Genomic DNA, 8,083 nt, shown 5'->3' with positions numbered 1-8,083 from the left:
ATACAGTAGTGTTGCCTGTATTGTCTTGCTTTAAATATGTACAATATTTAGTGCTGTCAAACGATTAATCACGATTAATCGCATCCAAAATAAAAGTTTTTGTTTACATAATATATGTGTGTTCTGTGTATATTTATTATATAAATACACACACATACAGCATATATTTTGAAAATATTTACATGTATTTACATGCATATATTTATATTCATAAAAATTATATCATATATAAATATATTTAATATATAAACCTAACATATTTTTCTAAAATATATACATGAATGTGTGTGTACTTGTATTTTGGATGCGATTAATCGCGATTAATCATTTGACAGCACTAAACATATTACAAATAATATGATTAACTATGCAAACTCTTCACTAAATCAGATATTTGAGACTGGCTTGTTCTTGGAAAACTCACTAGCACAATGCTAGGCTGCTGTGAGCGGTTGTCAGGCCAATGCTATGCGGTTGCTAAGTTGTCTTCGCTTTGTCACTGTTGGAATGCTAAAGTCTTCTGAATGGTTACTGAGATGTTGCTCGGAGAACAGTGCCTTAGCAAGCACTAATTACTAAAATATTATTACAGGTAAAGTACCTGACAACAGGTGACAATATAAATCATGTCTACAGGTGTCAGTGTTTTTCACAGCCAGAGGAAATCACATAATTTAATCTGTGGCTCTAAATTTCATCAGTACACAGACAATTACTGTATTTATTATTATTATTATTACTTGTATTATGTGTTTTAATGCAGCTTAAGGGGATGCATTCTTAAAAGTCAACAGGAAACAGTTTAAAACAGTATTCAGCAAGAGATGAAATTAAAATAATAAATCATAAAATAAATAATCAATTAGAGTTGATTTGTAATCCATACATATCGTATATAAATGTATATGTGTGTGTGTGTGTATATATATATATAAATGATGACTTCAGGTTGATATTTAATATTGGAAAAATCATCTGTGGAGGACAAGCTATGAGTTTAATAGACTCTACATTTTCTCAGTCAATTTACCAATCAGCTGCATCTAAAGCCTATCAATCTTGATCATCTCACACCTAATTAATGGCGGTTAATGCTGTTCCCTGCGGACAGCTGGCTGGTGTTATTTCAGATACTTGCAAATGTATTTACAGTAGCGATTAGCCTTCAGCAGTCCGCCTCCGCTCACTCGTGCTAATACACCGGTCAACAATCTGTCCAGCGTCTGCGAGATGGCGCTGCCGCCTACACACACATTAAACACTCTGCCATACACACACGTACACTGGGCCACAAACCAAACCATCCACACTCTCTCCTGCTTGCCTCTTTTGGGGGTTTTGAGGGGATGTCCATGCAGGCTTATGACCTCAAGGGTTTGACTTGTAGACCATCTATAAGAAACACACCTGTTTTATATCCAGCTTTATCCACATATATACAGTAAATGATTTTTCTAAATAAAGAAAAGTTTACTGGAGTGCATTTTAGAAGAAAATGCTGTTTCAGTCTTTCCACTTCAAAACGTCATTTTCTGAGTTAATTATTATTATTTGTATCATCGCAAAATGTAAACTACATTGTCACTCAATTCTAATCTACTAAATGTGATTATAAGGCAATACAATATTACAATATTATTGACATTCACATCATGTTTTTCTGTAAAGGTGCTGTGAAACTATGTGTATTGTGAAAAGTGCTATACAAATATATTTCACTATTTGCCATTTACTCACCCTAAACAAGCACTGTAGAAAAAAAAAAAAAAAAAAAAAAAATTGTGTTTTTGCTTTTTTGTACATTGTCTATTTTGTCTATTTTTATATTATTCTTTTTATTATCTGTGTCCTGTCTTGTCACTGTCATTCTGTTACACTGTGGAAGCTTCTGTCACTAAAACAAATTCCTCGTATGTGTAAACATACCTGGCAATAAAGCTCATTCTGATTCTGATTCTATCTTTTTATAAATAATTGTAACCAAAGTTAAAATGCATTATAATATTTGAAGGTTTGTTTGTCATGAGTTTTAATGCATTAAACTTTATAAAGGTGTAACAGTCATTTGATAAGTATTCAAATGTGTTTTAAATGTGGTTATAATAATTCATGAGATATATATAATGCATTATAAGGTGCATTACAAGGCATAATTAATGCATTAAAATTTACAATGCATTATATATAAAAGTTTTTAGGTTTACTGTCTGTTTTCATAACATCTTATCAGAATATACTTTCTCCACCACAAAAGACATACCTATACTTAAGAAAAAAATCCTTAAATAATAATATGAATCAAAATAAAAATCATAATTATGAATAAGAAATATAATAATATTAGCTAATAATATCATGACCTACATTTCATGGTCCAAATGAATCAAAATAAAGTCCTACTTTACATTATTTCCCACTTAATTTAATTTTCTGTTTTACTCAGGAATATATTATTAAAGTTATTAAACATTATTAAAGTTGAAGTCAGTGTGAAACACTGAGCAGAGCAAAATATTATAATATATACCTACATTTAGTTTTGCACAATATATATATATATATATATACATTTCTTTTAGATGTTTTATTTTTATTTTTTTGATTTTTAGTGGTAGAGAAAGTTTTTATATTTAAATTAAAAGTTAGATGTTAGGAAAAAAACTAAATCATTCCCAATAAGACCAGGAACATTTATTATCAGAGTAAATAGTGTCCCCGTGTGTGTAAGTATGTGTGTGTATATATATATATATATATATACTGTATATTAGTGCTGTCAAATGATTAATTGTGATTAATCGCATCCAAAATAAAAAAAATTGTTCATATAATATATGTGTGTGTACTGTGTATATGTATTATGTATATATAAATACAAACACAATAAGTAAAGTTTTTGTTGAAAAACAAAAGTATCAAAAAAGTATAAGTTTAAATAAAAGAAGTTCATATGGCTCATATGGACAGGCACAGACAGAAATATTAATTATTTCTTTCTAAGCACATTTAAATCACACAAATACAGTGGAAGAAACCAATTTTCAGTGAATGACTTAAATTTCAGCCTGTTCCTCATATGGCCTCAGAAAACTTGGAAAATAACACACAAACTATATCTAATGTTATGGCACCTCTGTGGTGCGTTTTATCATTTTTTGGTAGCTTGACAACCTTTGGTCACCATTCACTTCCATTATGTGGAAAAAGTATAAGCACCATGTCTGCGGTTGATGAAAAAAGCAAATCATCTGGGTTTTTTGAACGACTAGAGAGTGAGTAAATGATGACAGAATGTTCATTTTTGGGTGAATGATCCCTCTGCCATCCCAAACTTCAACCCTCGTCCCTGAGAGAGATGAGTCAGACATGGCACAGATAGCGTGGAGTCTGCGGGACATGTGATCTGCTGCCCAAACACTCCATTAAGACTGTGATGGGGACGGACGGACAGTGAAGATGGAAAGGCACGGCACAGCGGTCACTGTCACCCAGCTGGCCGAGCTATAAGTCATCACCGGGCACAGCTGCACGCAGACGCTTCGTGTTGTGTTTTCCCTCAACTTGATCTAAGGCTATGTTAAAGCCCAAGCCAAAAAAGACTTTCATGCAAATTCTTTGCGCTGGAATCCATGCATAAGTCAACGCCAATTGAAAAGCGCAGGCACATTCAGTGCTGTGTTTGAACGGGCAGAGTTCTCTTCCTCTACTGGGAGTTTCATGCCAGACCTCAACTGTTGGTTTCCTATTATGATAAAAACAACTCTTAATGCACTTCATGAAACATTCGCTACAAGCTTGTAATCCACATTTTACACCGCTGCTTGGATTTATAAGCGAAGCTGCTTTCAGGGCCAAGGAAACATCAGTGACTGCCACGCTACAGACTGTGTAATGCAGTATCAACGGCCTTTGGAAATCGCTGTGCAATTACGTATTTGTTGACAGGCCGTAGCAAAAACGAATGTGTCTTATGGAAATGATATGCTTTATAGTGCATGAACGTGGTCAGGCTGGAAGACTTGAATTCCAGCTAGCTGTTCAAAAAAAAAGATTTGAACTTCTGTACCGCAATGCAAAAAAATAAATAAAAAAATAACTGATGAATTACTTTTGCGTGGACAGTGGATTCCCTGGACAATAATGGATGATGCACAGTCACACAGCTGTTTTTGAGCCAGTGTCATTTAATTTACTGACATTCCTGTTTGAGAAAAAAATAAAAATAAAAATGAGGAACTGTGGTAGAGTTGAGGGGCAAATTCACTAAACCTCGGCAGCAATTTTGCAGAGTTCTAGTGCAAAAAAACAAAGAAACTGCATTTTATTCACTAAATAACACAAGCCTGTGCTTCATTTATGGTGGCATTTTTGGTTGTTTCATTTGCGTTTCTTAATTGTTTGAAATATTGTTTTATTGTGACACATAATGTGCAACAAATTCTGCAAGTACAGCTCATATTAGGTGTACATATACAGTAGGTAATATGTTCTCTACATTATATGTGACCCTGGACACAAAAGCAGTCTTAAGTCGCTGGTGTATATTTGTAGCAATAGCCAAAAATACATAGTATGGGTCAACATTATAGATTTTTGTTTATGCCAAAAATCATTAGGATATTAAGTAAAGATCATGTTCCATGAATATATTTAGTAAATATATTAAAACTTAATTTTTGATTAGTAATATGCATTGCTAAGAACTTCATTTGGACAAATTTAAAGGCGATTTTCTCAATATTTTGATTTGTTTTGCCCCCTCAGATAGTTGTATCCCAAATATTGTCCTATCCTAACAAACCATACATCAATGGAAAGCTTATTTACTCAGCTTTCTGATGATGTATAAATCTCAATTTTGAAAAATGGACCCTTATGACTTGTGGTCCAAGGTCACATACTAAGAAATACAAAAAGATAAATATATGTTTTGATATATTTTATAAACATATCTTTTATTGATTGGTGTTTATTAATGTCTGCAAAACGTCACCTACATAACGGACGGACGGACGGACGGACGGACGGACGGACGGACGGACGGACGGACGGACGGACGGACGGACGGACGGACGGACGGACGGACGGACAGGCAGACAGATAGATAGATAGATCGATCTCATTTACAAATATATCAGACTTATCCAAAACATAATTAAGCTTGGGTGTGTGTGTGTGTGTGTGAATGAGAGCCCAGACTTGTGAAACCAGTGCGGATTGCCCTCAGCTCATTCATGTCAGTATACTAATGAAATATTACTGGATATTTTCATGATCATGGAACACAATGTCTTTCCTTTCAGTACAGAATTCAAGTAAATAAGTTAATAACGAATACGGTAAATGTTTTGTTTTTGGTTTGATTTGATTGGCTGAAACATTGATAAGAAATATTTGACGGCACAAGTGTGTAAATAAAAAAGCAGCAACAACGGAGTGTCTTTAAAACCCCTCTTTTGTCACTTTAAAAAAAAACACTAAAACGTCACTTTAGGCAAGGCAAGGCAAGGCAAGTTTATTTATATAGCACATTTCATACACAATGGTAATTCAAAGTGCTTTACATAAAAGAAAAGAAAAAAAATAATCACAACAATAAAACAAGGAATTTAAAAACTTTGAAAATTATTAAAACATTGATTTAAGAGGTTTAAAATGAATTTAAAACGGTTAAGAATAGAAAACGATTATACATAAAATATAGTGCAATCAGTTCGGACATTGCACAGTGCTCATTCAATAAATGCACAGCTAAACAGATGAGTTTTGAGTCTGCATTTAAATGTGACTAATGTTTTAGCACATCTGATCTCTTCTGGAAGCTGATTCCAACTGCGGGCGGCATAATAACTAAAAGCGGACTCCTCATGTTTTGTGTGAACCCTTGGTATTTCTAACTGACTCGATCCTAATGATCTGAGTGGTCTGTTAAGTTTACGATCAGTGAACAAGGAGAGCATAAGTCTAAGTATGACCTGAACCATTTGATTACCATGCCAGCAAGCCCGACCCAGTTTTCCAGTCTCTCTAGTAGTATGTCATGATCGACAGTGTCAAACGCAGCACTGAGATCTAGTAGTACCAGCACTGATATTTTGCCAGATTCAGAATTTAAGTGAATATCATTTATTATCTTAATGAGTGCTGTCTCTGTGCTCTGTGCGGAAACCAGATTGAAAATTGTCCAGGTATCCATTTGAGTTTAAGTCTTTGTTCTTTACTTTAGAACTTGTAACGAAGGAACGTTAAGTTGTTTCATTAAAAGCTTATTGTATTACTGTATTAAAAGCTCACGCAGCACTGAGATCTAGTAGTACCAGCACTGATATTTTACCAGATTCAGAATTTAAGTGAATATCATTTATTATCTTAATGAGTGCTGTCTCTGTGCTGTGATGCGGTCGGAAACCAGATTGAAAATTGTCCAGGTATCCATTTGAGTTTAAGTCTTTGTTCTTTACTTTAGAACTTGTAACGAAGGAACGTTAAGTTGTTTCATTAAAAGCTTATTGTATTACTGTATTAAAAGCTCACTGTATTATGTAGAGTATTGAAGAAACGAGTGTGATTACCTGCATCTGATACAGCGTTCATTCTTCAGCTCAATCTCATATTCACAATAAAACATAATTTGAATGCCCGCTGAGGAAAGCGATATAATTGTCGTACTATCCTTTCATCTGTTAAGGGTGATTTCCGATGATTTCCATGCTGCTCAGTGAATATGTTGGCTGCGTCTTACAAGGTGTTGTTCAAAGTAAAAATATAACTTCCTTGTTTACAACCCTGTTTCAGTCTTTGTCAATATAAAAGTCTTTGACTCGCTGATAAAAACAGTCTCGCTGCCATCTAATGGCGGAACAATGTAACTAAAATCACCATCACGAATGCACAGACCATTTCTCAATACCAAATACTATTATTAAACATTACTATTACTTATATAAAATATATATATTTTTTAATAATATTTAATAGACAACAACAGCCATCATAAGTTGATTCAGTCAAAGGTGCAAAGGTAGCGCTCTGATATAAAGCATTAAAGTTACATAAAATAAAACTTTCTGAAACATTTGCCCTCATCCAAAAGACTTCAGAGCCAGCTGCAAATGAGGTGAGGCGCTCTCTCCACAGGTTCATGAGCGCTGAACGGCTGCTGACGCCCTGTAGCTCACATCTCCGAAAACAGAACATTTTCAAATAGACACTATCTTTATTAAAGGGTTAGTTCGCCCCCAAAAAATTTAATTATGTCATTAATTACTCACCCTCATGTCGTTCCAAACCCGTAAGACCTCCGTTCATCTTCGGAACACAAATTAAGATATTTTTGATGAAATCGGAGAGCTCTCTGACCCTCCATAGACAGCAACGCAACTGAAGCGGTTCCAGACAGAAACATAGCAAGAACATCGGTAAAACAGTCCATGTGACATCAGTGGCTCAACTTCAATTTTGCGAAGCTACGAGAATACTTTTTGTGTGCAAAGAAAAAAAATTACGACTTTATTCAACAATTCTTCTCCCCCGAGTTACTGACTTCCGCCATTTTGGAGAGTATCACAACGCGTACGCACGCTTTACCCTAAGTGTAAACAACGCTGATTACGCCGATTACATTCATGCACGCGCTTTTCCCCCCCGAACGTAAACAACGCCGATTACCTTCTTGGGTACTCTCCAAAATGGCAGAAGACGTAACTCGGGGGAGAAGAATTGTTAAATAAACTATGTACTAGAATATCGCACTGCTGGAAAAAGGTTCTCAGCCAATCAGATTCGAGAGCCGGAAGGAATTGTTGTATGTGTATGTGTGTACAGTATATATGCGTATATACTTGTATATACCTATGTATCTATGTATATACACCCACACAGACATTAATTATGTAATACTTACTGGCTTTGACTGCAAGACAACCAAATAATGTCACAAATAGTCTGCGGTTTAAGAAAAGCTGCTGCAAATTCATTCAGTTTGGCCTGTCATAACCAGAAAAAAAAATTCAGGAGCAAACAGGGTTTTGAGGTACAATGCTGAAATCACATGCATGGTGGCCCTGCTGTTAAACAATAAGGC

This window comes from Sinocyclocheilus grahami, unplaced genomic scaffold (genome assembly GCF_001515645.1).
Source record: "Sinocyclocheilus grahami isolate Dianchi unplaced genomic scaffold, SAMN03320097.WGS_v1.1 scaffold711.1, whole genome shotgun sequence".
In the NCBI taxonomy this organism is placed as follows: domain Eukaryota; kingdom Metazoa; phylum Chordata; class Actinopteri; order Cypriniformes; family Cyprinidae; genus Sinocyclocheilus; species Sinocyclocheilus grahami.
Note: the sequence above shows the minus strand (reverse complement) of the source record.